Source organism: Haliotis asinina, chromosome 1 (genome assembly GCF_037392515.1).
Source record: "Haliotis asinina isolate JCU_RB_2024 chromosome 1, JCU_Hal_asi_v2, whole genome shotgun sequence".
Lineage (NCBI taxonomy): Eukaryota > Metazoa > Mollusca > Gastropoda > Lepetellida > Haliotidae > Haliotis > Haliotis asinina.
Genome location: NC_090280.1, coordinates 98,952,849 through 98,969,465, shown reverse-complemented (window position 1 = coordinate 98,969,465; position 16,617 = coordinate 98,952,849). Strand labels below are relative to the sequence as shown.

The following is a 16,617-nucleotide window of genomic DNA, read 5'->3' as shown; positions in this document are numbered from 1 at the left end:
AAAAACGCGATGAAAAAAAGCCCGCGAAATCGGAGTTCAAACGTTTCACTAAATTCCCCTCAGTGCTGGGGGGAAAACTGGGTTCAACAGCTGTGCTGCGCTGCGTCAATAACGCATGCGCAGTGAATAGGTTCGCGGAGCTTGAAACAGTATGCATGCCCAGCGTCTGAGGTCGTGAGCAGTATTCTAATCTTGGTTGTGTACACAAACAAGTAAATTATCTACTCGTTACGTAAAACAACTTGTTGATTGTGGTAAGCAGTCCCTGTCACAGAGAAAGCTCAGTGTATGGTTTATTCACACCTATATGTCTGTCTGCCTGTCTGCGAAAGACAACATACAATACACAGCTTCAATCATTGACCACGTGCAATTGAAACTTAACACCTATCAGACTATACGACATAAAGAAAATGAGTTGATTTATGACTCGTGCACCCGAGTGCCGTCTCAGCCACATTATGTAATTAGGCACGTGTGATACACATGACATGTTTTTATGTCTGTGGGTTGCAAACAAACTACATTCATTTTTTTCGGATGACTGGATCTGACGGAAACTGGTGCAAACTCTTGTCAGTTTCAAGTCCTGCTTTGTACTTGGACGAATGACAGATTCCAGCCATGCAGTAGTTTACCATCTGTACTGACATGATTTTTTATTGGATCGAGCGCAAATTCAGAAAACATGTATTTTCCAAACCCAACATCTCTATATACATTCTTCATGGATAACGACTTCTTTTCGTGTATATGATTTTGTCTGACAACAGTATATGAATCCATACTGAAACGACGTATCAAGTACACATAAAAAGTTGTTATCCATAAAGAATCTTACTTTCTTGTGACTGGCTATACTTCTAAAATGCCCATCAAAGAGATCATCTTTCTGCACACACAATGAACCCTCAGCATATCAGCAAGTGAAACAGCCAATCGGAAGCCGTCGTTACACTTGAGAGCATATCCACCCACTATGACTGGGTTCGGTCTCCCGAGGGCTTCATTTCGGGGGAAGTAAGCCCAAGTACAAAATATTGAACATTTGAATCGCGATTGTACGCTTATAATTGTGTTTATTTGTTTTTTTTAAAGGCAGCAATGTATATTATATGTCATGACTAAGTGATAAATGTGTTTTAATTATATTTGATTTTTTTGGTTGCAAGTATACCTACCCAGTTTAGCATGTTTCGTTTTAATATTGTGGGATCCATTTTTAGTAATTTTCGTTTGCCTGTCCCGACTGTTCTTCTGCGGAGGTTTTACGGGACATTCTCCTATTTGTCAGACCGGGAATAATCTACAACAGGGATAGGCCACTCCCTTGCTTTCTTTACCATTTGTACTAATTACCGTTTGCCTCGTCATGCTCCAACGCACACAGTGACTTGTTTCGTTTCGAGCGTGTACTCGTTTAACAGTACTTCAGCCAGTTTACTGTGTCAGTCGGAAATTTACAGTGAATGAATGAACGAATGAATGAATTATGGTAAGAATTAAGAGCAAGAACTATATCTAAATGAATGAAAGAAATAAAGAAAAGCTAAAAGAAAGAAGTACATATGTGGATGAATGAAAGAATAAATGGTACACCATGGCCATCAGTTCCAAAACATGTTAAAGGTCACATGCAACGTAAAACACAACTTTGCAGATTCTGATACCTTTCGGTTTGCAGTTACCGAAAAAAAATCAAAAATCAAAAATACCAATTCAACCTATAAAGTTGTGAAAACAAGATGAAAAGAAAACTCGCGAAATCGGAGGTCAAACGATTCCCCAAATCCCCCAGCATAATAATGCTCGGCCGCATACCGCGATGTTGACACTAAATTTCCTTCAAAACGCTGGAATCAACTGGCCATCGAGGTCCCCTGACTTTTATCCGATAGAGCACCTTTGGGATGCACTTGGGAGAAGGCTTCATGGCCTCAGGAACCAGGAGAAAAAATCTTCCGTTTTGACTCAGTATATATTGTTATTTATAGTAGGGTTGCATCGCAGACCTTATATACCACTATATTCACATGAATAATCTTGACTTTCGATCTTTTGTAAAATTCTCCTATGTACATTAAATTAATTGTCATTTTAGTGTAAATATATTGAAATCAATTTACATACATGTGTGACCGAACAACCCTGTTTACTAAAATAGGGAATGAGGATTTTTTCAAGACGTGCACATATTAGTCAGTGAAAGACACTGACATTGATAGGAATGTGCTCTGGAAGAGCTTGACCAGCACTATATTCCTTTCAATTTAGTTATTGTGTGCATGTTCATGTTGTATATTAATTTTGAAACTGTGGTTATAACATATTTTGATTCTGAGTGAATCTGGTTCCCTTAGAAAGCAAAATATTGCTTATTCACCATTACTATAAAATGTTACAGAATGCACAAAATCTGATACATAAAAGTGATAAATTATAGCATTGTGATGAGGGGCATACGGGTTATAGGATTCCCATTTTATCAGGGAGACTATACAGAGAGGGAGAAGAAACTCCGCTGAAAAGCCGCTGAAAGTATGCCTCGCCTCGTCACATGAAAAGTATAGACAATATGGCGGCAGCTTAGTATTTAAGATTGAGCTCGATTTATTTTCAACAGCTGATTACATTCGCTGAGTGTTGTGACAACTGAAAACCTACATGTAGAAGATAAGTTAACTATTTTGCACTTCAGCTTAACTTTAAAATGTTCAATAAAACTTATTTCACGTGAGTAATTATTAAACATGGGGTAGGAAATCTGACAGCACAACCGAGTGAGGAAATGTGAGTGTACCTTTGATGGCGGCGATATTTTATTTTGACATGAAAAATATTTTGTGATCCGAAGCGAGCGAAGTGCGTTGCCAACCTATGCTCGCTTCGCTCGCATATAAGATGGCTGATCATATTATCTATGCTGCGCAACCCCACTTGCGCTACAGTTTGCCGGAAGCAGGACGATTCCCATCCGGACAATTCCCACCCAGACAATACCCACCCGGACAAATGCCACCTGGACAGTTCCCACATAGGGCAATTCCCACCTAGGGCAATTCCCACCCAGTTATTTTCACTATAATCCCCACCATACCACACGAAGTTTTTACTTTGTGCAATATTCACTTTGATGAAATATAAACTTGGGTGCTACTGTTTTAAATATACATATTTTGAGATGAATCTTAGTGTGAATGTTCTTATAAAATGAGCATACACGAATTACTAGAAATACAGTAGAAGTCTATAGGTTTCATCCTTTTGTTTTTCAGCATTAATCTAATTTAGCAGTGTTTGTGGTAAATTAGAGAGTTGTGCATAAAATGGTCTGTATTCGAATGTAGAAAACTTGAGTTCACGCTACATCAGTAAACATGAAAACATGGCAATATCATGAAAACATGGCAATATCATTAAAAGTTACAGTAACCTTATGTATGTCATAAAATAGTGCTTCCTTACTTAAAGGTTATCATTTGTTATGCATTAAATAGGATCAATAAAACCGATACTAAAACATGTCAAGAAGAAGTTAATAGTTCATGTTTGTTTTATATGGTACATATCATCATCATCATCATCACCATCATCGTCGTCGTCGTCGTCCCGTGGCGGTTACCGTTTGGGCGTTACAGCTGACCTGTCAACCAGTCCACTGCACCCTTCCCTGTCCTCCGCACGTTTGACCGTCTCGCTCATCTTCAATCCTGTTCATTCTGTCATGTCTTCCCATCTCTTCTTCTGTCTTCCTCTCTTTCTTCCTCCTCTGACTGTTCCCTGGAGCACTGTCTTGGCAAGCCTCTCTTCTATTGTTACGTGGCCGAACCATTTTAGTTTGCGCCTCCTGATTGTGGTGAGATCTTCATAAGGACCAGTGGCTTACCTTATTCTGTTTTTGACTTCCTCATTGGTTATGTGGTCTTTGTAAGAAATGCCAAGCAGTCTTCTGAAGCATCTCATTTCTGAGGCCTGAATCCTCCTCTCTAATTCTGCTGTAAGGGTCCATGTTTCACAAGCATACAGGAACACTGAGTGGACAAGGGAACGCATGAGTCTTATCTTTGAGCTGAGCTTGATTGCCTTGTCCTTCCAAATGATGTTCAACTTGGCTAGTGTTGCAGCTGTCATTGCGATTCTGGCTAGTACTTCAGGTTTGGACCCGTCATCTGGAACTATTGCTCCAAGGTATTTGAAATTCTTCACGGTTTCAAGCTTTTCTCCTTTGGCAGCGATGTCAGTTTGGATTCTATTGTCTCCTACGCTGCGGAGGATCTGTCTAGTTGCCTGACCAGGTTCTCCAGTTCTTGTTCTGAGCCTGCGAGTCCGTCTATATCATCAGCAAAACGCAGGTTTGTGATTGTTCTGCCATGGTACATATGTTAAAATGTTAAAAGGAAAAACGACACCGCTCTAAGTTCACAACGTTTTATAAAATGTATTATTGCCTGACTCCATATTATTTGAACAACCTTGTATCAGGAAGAGTATTTGAACAAAGCAACTATGATCTTAGGGATAGTGTTTCTATTCAAACTATTAACTGTAGAACACAAAGATATTCACAATTATTTATACCAAGAGCGATTATGTCGTGGAATTCATTGCCTGATGGATTTGTTAATGCTGTTTCCCTAAGTCAGTTTAGAACAATGATAGACCCAACAGAAACTCATAACTACTCAAGGATATGATGTTAAAACAACTTTAAACGGCAATGGTGCATTGAATAACGTAATAAATAGTGATATTCTCAACTCATTACACCACTTCGTTTTAAAAAGAAACCGTTTTCAGTGATTATGATATATGCATATGTACTGAATGTAAGAGAAGCTAGATGTAACACTATCTTCTGCAGCAACTGACTTGGATACTAGGTATAACCAATACCTACCAACAGTTGCATGTTATTTGGTCCTACTTTGTCCACCTATTGGAACACTTCAATGTACTGGAGTGGCGTTAATATAAGCTTCTTAGCTTGTTCGCCTATCCAGATTTCATCACATTTTGAAATAAAAATATGCTTAAACCATATCATACAAGTTACAGTAACCTTATGTATGTCACAAAATAGTGCTTCCTTACTTAAATGCTATCATTTGTTATGCATTAAGGGTAAATAGGATCAGTAAAACTGATACTAAAGCATGTCAAGGTCAAGGTGATAGTTCATGTTTGCTTATTGTGGTACATGTGTTAACATGAATAAATGTTGAAACTGAACTATGTTCTTCATGTTACTTTTATTTTGGGGTGGGAATTGTCCGGGTGGGAATTGTCCTAGGTGGCAGTTGTCCTAGGTGGGAATTGTTGTGAAACCTGTGAATAATTAGTCTTGCCATAGCGAGTCAGGCAATCAACACTGGATTCCAGGTGTTGAGCAATGAAGTGGTTCTCGGGCTTAATGACAGCTTAACTAGAATATTCACAGTGAAACGACGACTAGTTATGAAATGACAAAACGTCAGTCTGTTTTCAGGACAAAGCATTGTGCATGGGACTAATTATCTGGAACTGATAACATCGCTATTAATGCTTGTACATGAAGTTAACAAATACCCACTAACCGTGTGAGGCGTCGCTCCGTGCGTGGGAACATGACCGAAGAAGTGAAGTTATGATTACTAAATGATTACTTCTTATTTGAAAAAAAAAACAACAGCCAACGGTTAATTAGTTGAAGATTTTTTATGGATATCAACTTCTTTATGAGAGAACACAACGTTTCGGAGTTAATGCTTACTCCTTCACTTCTAAATGATGAAGGAGTAAGCATTAACTCCGAAACGTTGTGTTCTCTCATAAAGAAGTTGATATCCATAAAAAATCTTCATTCTTATGTATTTTCACTTCTAAATGACATTCAAAGACCGGTTAATTAGTTGTTGTGGTAAGGCACTTGTATACTTATTAGAGACAATCTTCCTGCAACTGATACCATGTTCTGATATTTAGTTGTTAGCAGGCACTAGACAGAGTGCGGAATGTATGCTTGTTGTAGATTATCCCTGGTTTTATCCACCGAGCCAAACTGCTTTAAACATATTTATTTATTTAATGAAAAAAAGCCAAAGTCATTTATTTCCATTTTATTTCCAATTCCGCCAGGGCCTGTTGCTTTCCTAATGTTAACACTCATTAAGATGTCATATACTTCATTATTGGTGAGATTAATTTCAGATAAACTATTGACTGTCTTCATGTTGATGGTAGGGGGTATTGACTCCGGATTTTCTACTCGCGATTGACGAGTGAAGTAATCAATTAAAGAATCATTTATATCTTGTAAATCATCGCATACGATATCATTGAAAATCAGCGGGGGAAATTAGAATTGTTATTATTTCTCCTCACGTAATTATTAACTAACTTCCACCAACATTAGTCTGTAGTGGATCGATTTATCGCTTCATCTAGTTTATCTGCATACGCCCTCTTCGCTTTTTCGGACAGTTGAGATTACTCTATTTCTACCTTGTCTGAACCGAGCCCAACTGGTAACAGAATTGTTACTCTTAGCCTGCTGGTGATGTCTATTGCGCTTACGTGTTAGCGATCTAATGTCGTTATTCATCCAAAGTGGATCCGATGGTCGAAAAGTAACAATCTTATTGGGGAAATTCTTGTCACAAGTATTCCTTGTTATAGTTAGTCACTGATTTATTTGCTATATTGTCCACATTATTGTTTGAGAATAAGTCATCGGTGTCAAGATTATTGATGTCGGAAATCAATAATTTGAGTTAGTCCGTGTAGGGATTCCAAAGACTGAATTTTACGTTTACTTTCATTTAAAGTATCTTCGTTAAAGTCGCCAGTAATAACGGTAAATAAGCTAAGATCAACAGCATTTCCAATTGACTGATCAGTTAGTTCCCAATACGCATTGCTTCGGTCAGCTCTGTAGAAGCAGGGAGCCTACATAGAGGGGGAGAAGAAACTCCTCGAAAAGCCGCTGAACGGTTTAGTCTCTATTCGCCCACATCCCTAATTGCCCACATCCCAATTGGCCCACAAAAACATCAGAGGTTAATTAGGGTCAGACAATGCACCCCTACTCTCATAATGGGGTGTCCTGACAAGGGGGGATTAGTCTAAAATCACATACATCTCTGAGTTACTTGACAAAGTGCTCTTGTTTCAGTGTTGTGGTAGTTATACAGGATGGAGAAGGAAACTTAGAGAAGATTTAAAGTATATTTCAATTTTGTCTAAATAAAGTAGAGAGTATTATTAATTAATGTATCTACTAATCGGAAATAACTTCTCTCTCCTTTCAATTTAGTATGGTAGTTTGCAAAGTATGGGTAGTCGCAATGGCTAACCTACAGAAAGCAGAGTTCACGTTGTCGCAGAGAGGAGGAAGACAGGTTCTACACGGAGGTCACAAGTATCGACTGCACGTTGTCAGACAGGTAGCCACTCACTGGAAGTGTATCATCGACAAGTGCAAGGGTAGATGCAGCACCATTGGGGATCACATCACTTCAGTATCAGAACACAACCATCCTCCACTAGTGAATGAAGAAGAGAGTCGACTTCTCACCACACTTAAACAACGCGTTCAAGAAGAGATCAAGCCTGTCCAGCAAATCTACAATGAAGAGATCCAGAACCTAGACGAAGAAGCTGCTGCTACTGTTGCTTCCTTCTACAGTATCAAGTCTGGACTCTCGGGTCTCGTATGTCTCGGGTCGTTACGTAACCAGTGTAGCCAAAATGGTGGCAGCGTAGTATTTAAGATTGAGCCCGGTTTATTTTCAACAGCTGGTTAAGTTCGCTGAGTGTTGTAACAACTGAAATCCAACATGTAGAAGACAGGTTAACTATTTAGTCACTTCAGGTTAAGTCAAATAATCGGTATTAGTGTCCGTATTAGGACAGTAGATTTGTAGTAAAGTTTCAAGTCGCTATGTTATAGCTCACTGGCTTCTATTCTCGATTCACCGCGAAGATAGGCTAAATTGTGCCGATAAATCCTTTTTTTCACACATTCGTTTAATTTTTAGAAGGAGAACATTTAGTTGAAAGGTATTTGCAAGTAATAGTGACAGTTTTATTACTTAAAAAATTGTTAGGGTGTAATTGAGGTGTGTGAAAAATATGACATTTCGCCATTGAAATGCTATACGCCGTTGTTTGAGTATTCCTAGTTACTTCCTCAAAAACATCTTTGACATACACCTTTAATTCATATGAGGGGAATATACTATCAGGTGAAATGTGTTTGCAAGTAATAGTGACAGTTTCATAATCTAAAACAAAATGTTAGGGTGTATTTCAGGTGTGTGAAAAATGTGACATATTGCCGATCTGCTCTGATCCGCCATTGAAATACAATACGCCGTTGTTTGAGTGTTTCTAGTAATTACTTCAAAAACATCTTTCACATACACCTTTAATTCCTATGAGGGGAATATACTATCAGGTAAAATGTGTTTGCAAGTAATAGTGATAGTTCCATAATCTAAAACAAAACGTTAGGGTGTGTTTGAGGTGTGTGAAAAATATGACATATTGCCGATCTGATCTGATTCGCCATTGATGCCTGAGGGTTAAAGTTCAATAACTTCTTTCTTTCTTGTTGATCTTATTATTTGACAAAACTGGAAAGGTGTTTTAGAATGAGAGTTTTACACTTTATCTTTGAGGGCAGTGTGACAGTGTCAGTTAACATTTTGTTAATGTCCATTCCATTCCCCACATACAATAAGATATCTTAATTAATTAATGTAAACCAAAATGTCTCAAAGCAGATTTTTTAAAAAGACAGTTGATGTTAACACGTGTCCTCGCGATACTTTTGGTACTTTAAAATGTTTTGGGAGGGAAGGCCGCGGTGTATCATTTATTCTTTCATTCATTCACATATGTACTTATTTTTTATTCTTTATTTCGTTCTTTCATTCACATAATTCTTGCTTAAATTCTTTCTCCAATTCATTAATTCATTGTAAAATTCCGACTGATACAATAAACTGGCTGAAGTTCTGTTAAACCAGGGACAATCTACAACGTATACTGGTACTCTATATAGTCTCCCTGGTTAAACACAACTGAACTTGCACTGGGAACGAGCCAAGTCACTGTGTGCGTTGGAGCATGACGAGGCACACGCTAATTAGTACAAATGGTAAAGAAAGCAAGCGAGTGACCTATCCCTGTTGTATCCCTGGTAGAAGGTACTTATAAGGTAGTTGCGATGTTTACATTTAACGCGAAACCATATAGCTTCAAGTCCAACAATGTCCAGTTGGTTGCCCTTAACATAGATAGCCACACCACCCTCGCGACTCCCTCGATCTTTACTGAGGTTGATATCCCGGTATGTGAATATCATCGTTTGGAATGTCTTTATGCAACCACGTTTCAGTTATACAAATAACACCAACGGAATTAAATTCAACTTCAGTAACATCCAGTTTGTCTTTGAGACTGCAAACATTTAAGTGGACTATTTTTAAAGTTGTCAATACTGGGCCAGGGTTAGGATGTACGTCTCCACAACAGAGTATTAGAAGAGATGCGATAATACTAACATATTTGCTGAAAACGCAAAGATGTCGGATAGAAAAATAAAAACATTTAGCCTACAAGCTGCATATGAATGAAGCCCGGCTACAAATGTCCCCACTGCCTGTCTGTACTGACAGATATCAACACCTATACATTCAGATACTACATTGTAGGCAGTGGGTAGATGTATGCCAAAACCATCATGTACCTGTTTGAAATAAACATTAAATGTCATTTTTTTTCAGAATATCAGTTTGCAAATAGATATAAAAATTAACTGACGAAGCATGAAAGCATTCAGTAAAGCATTTCATAGCTTGAAAAAATGAAGAAGACACTGAAGAAGAGGAATGAAGAAGTCCATAGCATCATCTCGATGATATGGGGGAAACAGTATGAATAATTAAACTGGGCTACTGGTGGAGTTATTTGTGCAGAAGAGAGAGAAAGTATTATTAACCTACTGATGCCATAAAAAGCAATAGTGGGTCTTAAAATTACCTGCGGTAGGTCTTTATGTTATTGATAAATAGTAGTTATGTCTACAATCAGTAAGGGAGATGTATATTAACATACAGCAGAAACATGTGTGTATTTAGCTGTGATAATAATAATTATAACAATCAAAGAAATAACAATAGCACATACACACATATATACATACACACACACCCATGCATACATATACACACACACGTAACCATACATACACTTACACACATGTATACATTTGTATATGCAAACACATTCATGCACATACACACATATGTATACACACAAACACATATATACATATCTAGATGTAACAATAATAATAAGGTACGTGAAAAACATACATAAGCATATATTATAATGTTGAGATATCAAAGCAAGTCAGTCAAGATGAACTCTAACGACAATTGCTTGTTCACGACATTACATTACATCACTCGTGCGCTGAGTTCAAAATATTTATGGATATACAATGTGTGTGAAAAAAAGATAACAGTGCGAAGACCTCACAGGGCACTTACCATGAGTATTGACTTCCTATATATGTCGAGTGAGTAGAACCCTCATGTTCAATTGTTCAGTATTCTGATCATTAATAAGAGATGCAACAAATACAATAACACTGGTGATTGCATGATTTGCACGTGAAAACGTAGCTGTTCGTAATGTAAACACACAAAAAGGGGTCTGTGCAGACAAATCTTCTATTGTCTGACGCTAAACAAAGTATAACAACATACATAATGTGAGTCTGTGCGATAAGACAAACGGTTCACTTCGTTATTTGCCAATACTGTCATTTTGACGACTAAAATTTGTGAATGTAATCCGCTTGCCGAGGGTAATGCAGTGACAAAGTCACAGCAATGAATCTCAGTTGATATTATTTTACCCACGACAAACGGAATCTCAATATAGCATCACAAAATTGAGAACCAATTACACAATGGCGCACTTTGTAGTACAATAGCTATGATCAGCAGAACGTTAACACTGATCATCACGTGTTTTATACATGCAACCATAGTTCATCACATCGCTAATAAAAGAAATGTGTTGAGGTGGGCGTAGTTTCTACTAATTGATGTTAAACAAAGTTTAAACAGGTCCACAATGGTGTGATTCTTAGTGTAGCTAGACACATAACTAGGTAAATAGAGAACATACATAAGCATATATTATAATGTTGAGATATCAAAGCAAATCAGTCAAGATGAACTCAAACAGCAGTTGCGTGATCCCAGCAACTCGTGTGCTGAGGCCACGAGATCTAAACCACATGGCTTTGCGTATGCATGCCGGCTGTGAGTTCGAATGGTTATATACATATGTGAAAGCAGACAACAGTAGGTTGTCACTAACCATAGTTAACGATTAATTAATTGTGTATGTGCTTATCGAATGAGTGAAGCTCACGTGTTCAATTGTTCAGTATTCTGATCATTGATAAGAGATGCAACAAAAACGATAACACCGGCCGCTTGCATGATTTGCACGTGAAACCGAAATTGATCGTAACGTGAACACACAAGAAAGGGTCTGTGCAGACAATCGTCTATTGTCTGAGGTTACAAAAGGTATCAATGTGGACATGATTTCTGTTGATTGATGCCAAATTTAAGCACATACACAATGGTTTGATTCTTAGTGTAAGTAGACATATGGCCCACTTCGTAGTCTCCAATATAACTTCTTCATCGACGATAGCATTGACAATGTAATCCTCTTACCTACCAAGATGCTATATTAAATGATGAGTAATACCAATGAAATTCAGGGGGTGGATGGGGGAGTGGGTAACGGAGGAGATGACCAAGCCAAGGAAGACACTAGTACTCCATACTCTATCATAGTCTTCCTTACTGCTTGAAGATGGACCTTTCCTCATTGTGGTCTATGATGACTTCAGTGAACGGAAATGAAAAACGTATTCACTGTTATCATCAAGACATCGTTTCTTTTACAGAAAACTAATTAAGTTATCAATAACCTTCTCACAATTGTTCACTGTTTCTACAAAGAGTTAGTGAGATACAACAAACCGTAACCAGAAAATAGTTGAATCCGTCCACGATTTTATTATGAAGACATCATTTCTTTTACAGAAAACTAATTACCGTAACTCTCTTTTTATGTTTACCTAGATGATGGTTGTATTTGATGCAACAATATGTATACATATATAGGTTATTCATATAATAGTTCATATCGATGACGACACATGTTTCATTTATTTATGTTTTTGTATTATATGGTTTCGAGTGCGGTATTGATATAAACTGTAAAATGTTCGAAATATGTTATCCGATGACCGTATGATTGCGTTATCTCCCTTTGATATCCTCAATTCATTTTCTAAAATAAATACTCACAAAGCAACTGGTCCGGTTTGTGGGTAAAGTTTTAAAAGAATGCCGTGAACAAGTATCCCACATTTTTAAAACAATTTTTCAAATTTCTATCAACAACCATTCTATCCCGAGCATCTGGAAAACCTCAAATATTATCCCAGTACCTAAAATCCCCACGCCCACCGTCGATAAGGACTTCCATCCAGTTGCTTTGATGCCTATACCTATGAAATGTTTGGAAAGAATTGTAAAGCGTTTGCTCTTGCAAGAAACAGAGCATCTTCTCGACCCTCTTCAGTTTGCCTGCAGGGCTGAGCGAGGTGTCGAGGACACTACCACCACTTTATTAAACAATATTTACAAACATCTAGAACTTTCCCATTCCTGTGTACGAATTCTGTTTGCAGACTTTTCTTCAGCTTTTAATAGCACCCAGCCTCATATTTTAATGCAAATATGTCAGTCAACCCATGTGTTATAAAATGGATAGAATCTTTCCTTGTAAAAAGACCCCAGTCTGTAACTGTTACTGACACCCATTCAACAACAACATTCGTTTCCACTGGTGCCCCGCAAGGTTGTGTCCTTTCCCTGGTTTTATTTATTTTATATACAAATGACTGTATCAGTAGCTTTTCACAATGTTTAACTGTAAAGTTTGCAGATGACGCCGCACTCGCTGGATTTATAAGGCACTGGGAGAATGACTATCGCTCCGAAATCACAAAATTTCTTGATTGGTGTAACGTCAACTTCCTTAACTTAAATGTTAAGAAAACAAAAGAGATTATTATTATTGATTTACTGCCAATTGCCATTGATAACGAAATCATAGATAGAGTTGAGGAATATAAGTTTCTTGGCACAGTGATAGATTTTAAGCTCACCTGGAACAACAATACTGATTACATATCCAAGAAAAGGGCTATACTTTGCACGTCGTCTTCGTTATTTTAAGATTGACACAACCATATTTTCATTGTTCTATAAGTCTTTTATTCAAAGTATTTTAGTTTTCAATGTACATTGCTGGTATGGGGGTCTGTCTGTTCAAATCGATGTAAACTTTCCAAAATTGTTAACACAGCAAGCAAAATTTCTGGACTTGAAATGCAAGATACGGCACTATTTACAAGCAGCAAATTGGAAAGAAAGCACGAAAAGTTATAAATGACAGCATTCATGTAGTGTCGCCGGAATTTCAACTTCTTCCTTCTGACCGTCGACTGCGTACGCCGATATTCAGAACAAACAGGGCTCGAAATTCTTTCATCCCAGCAAGCAGTGTTTTATATGAATTATTTTAATGTTTGTTAATCACTTTACAATACTTGATCACTAGTTTCAAACTGTTATATAAATACGTTTAGTGTTAATGCTCATCAGTAAAATTTTCTTTTTAATGTCGCCTGTATATAGCTCTGATTCTTACCTTTGCTATTATACATTCATATTTATCTTTACCTCATATACAGGGCGTTGTTGCTAGCTGTTCTAGTACTACTTGACATATGAATGGGTGTTTGTGTCCCTACGTATGTGTTTCTCTTGTATTGTATGTGTTTTCAATTTTAACCGTGCAAAACAAATTTCCTTCGGGATAATAAAGCATTATCTTATAAAAGGTCAAATGCAACGTAAAACACAACTTTGCAGATTCTGATACCTTTCGGTATGCAATTACCGAAACAAATCATCAAAAATGCCAATTCAGTCTATAAAGCTGTGCTGCGCTGCACTCAAAACGCATGCGCAGTGCGTATATGCATGCCCGGAGTATGGGGTTGTGAGCAGTCGTCTAACCATGTGAGAGTGTGTTCATATATTCCGTCATGTCGGCAGTATTTCAGCCGTACTATTACTGGACCCAGTTAAGCATCGATAACGAATAGATGTATATTATAAAACCTATCAGTAAGGGACAGTAAAAGAATATCGGCGAGATTTAAACGTAGCATTTAATGTCAATAAAATGGCACTTTTCGGACACTACACTAAATACAAACAGGTCATACAAAAGGGGAACAGGCCATAGACCGCCTGGAACTGAAGGTAGATCACCAAAGATGAACTTACATGGTTCCTTCATACGTTGGCGAATGTACACAAATTTAGCCATCACTTACAAACATAAATATCCTACAAGTATAAACCTTGTGTATTTACTCAAATGTTTTGAGACATTTGTACCTCACGAGAAGACGCCCCTGCATCAATACATATTTAAGACTAAAGGATTGAAAAATTATTCTAGACCAATATTTGTACACTACTGATCCTGTGGAAAAGGCGGAACATTATTGAAATGGTTTGAAAGTTATGTACAATATCGAAAGCAGAGTACATAATATTTAGTAAAATCAGAATCCAAACCGGTAATAGCCGGAGTTCCACTAGGATCAGTTCTCGGGCCTCTTCTATTCTTAGTATACATTAATGACACAGTTGATGAAATCGAAAGTAATATACGTGTCTTCGTAGATGACACGTCACTCTACGTGATAATTGACGATCCATATACAAGTGCGTTTACTCTAAACTCAGATCAATACATTGTATCCCAATGGGTAGAAACCTGGCAAGTTAAGTTTTATCCAAACTGAAACCATCCAAATCTCACGTAAAAGTGAACATTCCGTAAAACCTCCCCTCACCATGAATGGTACGGTCATAAAAGAAGTTCAGACTCATAAGCACTTAGATATTACCTTTTAGAAAAAACTTAGAAATGAGCAATCTTTGTCACTAGAACACCTTCACCTTGATGCCATACACACAATATGCGACGCGGTCAGAGGCAAGGGCCACGATAAGCTATACACCGAGACAAATCAAACCTCCTTAGCGAAAAGAAGAGAAAGATCCAAATTAACATTGTTTCATAAAATGGTATACCTCATAGTTCCTGATTATCTTTGTGGTCTTGTTCCTGGGATTGTATCTGACATTGATAATTATAATCTTAGAAATAATGAAAATGACCAAACTATCAGATGCAGATCTACAAATCCGTTTCTACCCGATCCAATCAGACTGTGGAATAATCTACCTACAAATGCGACTAGTGCTTCTTCTGTTGGACAGTTTAAAAATCAAATCACACCCTACGCAAATACTGATAATAAGTTTGATCTAGACTATGGTAGTCGATTCTGTCAAATAATACACAGTCGCCTTAGGCGGCAGTGACTTAAACAGTGACAAATACAACCGTTTCATTTCTGATAGTGCTTCTTGTTTCTGTTAACATGCCTCTGAGGATGCTTTCCATTATTTCTTCACGTGTTCTAAAACATAACAGTATACGACATGAATCATATTTCTATAAGAAAGCTTTCACACTGCGGGACGTGATGAAAAACAATCATTCAGATTCATATCACTTAAATATGGATATTCTACACTCAGTTCATCAGTTCATCATTGCATCAAAACGATTTGATCTTAAAAGTTTTAGTAGGTAAGAACTTCCGTGCATTAACTGGCCACGAAACAAATACGAACAAATATGAGTAAAGCTACTACGTTTAGTTTCAATGTAATTTAAAGCTTATCATACAAATGCAATCTGGTCTTATTTTGATGACTGATTTGTTTATCGTAGGCAACATTCTGACTCATCTAATACAGTATTTTCTCAATGTATAGTAATATCATGTAAAATTTCCTCGTACAAATGTGTACAAAGCATGTATTCTGGACAAGCATTAATATAACCCAGACAGGCCTGTTTACCAACCCATTTCCAAGTGAATAACTTATGTTTAAACCAGAATGGCCACAGTGCGGAGAGCTTCTGGGCTTTTGTGAGTCAAGAATTAAATTGTGACGTGTTAGAATAATCCCTTTAACATCTACATTATTTCTAATCAATATGCCTAAACTTTCAGGTACAAACAAGAAGAGATATGGGGAGATGTGATCCCTCTGCCTGCATCCTCTTAAATTTGGCAAGGGATTAGATAAATGTCCAGTTTGGATAACACACGAAGAGGGATTTTGGGTCAAAATATATAACCATTTCAGTATGTATGGACCGAAGCCAAATTTTTCAGGACTAAAGTCACAAAGTTTTAATATACTGTATTGAATGCTTTTTCACAATCTAACATATTAAAACGAGACGATCCTTTGTCCTTAAAGGAAGTTTTGACTCAAAAAGAACATCATACAGTAATGTTATGTTTTCAGTAATACATCTTCCGGGTATAAAACCTGTTTAATTTTTATGTATTAGTTGGTCGACTCTTTC

The 16,617-nt window shown here is 37.4% G+C and overlaps 1 protein-coding gene across 1 annotated transcript in view; it reads left to right on the top strand.

The window, feature by feature from the left end:
* Window positions 1-16,617, top strand: part of LOC137284947 (3 beta-hydroxysteroid dehydrogenase type 7-like) — a 29,428-nt gene that overhangs the window by 6,657 nt on the left and 6,154 nt on the right. The window lies entirely within an intron of this gene.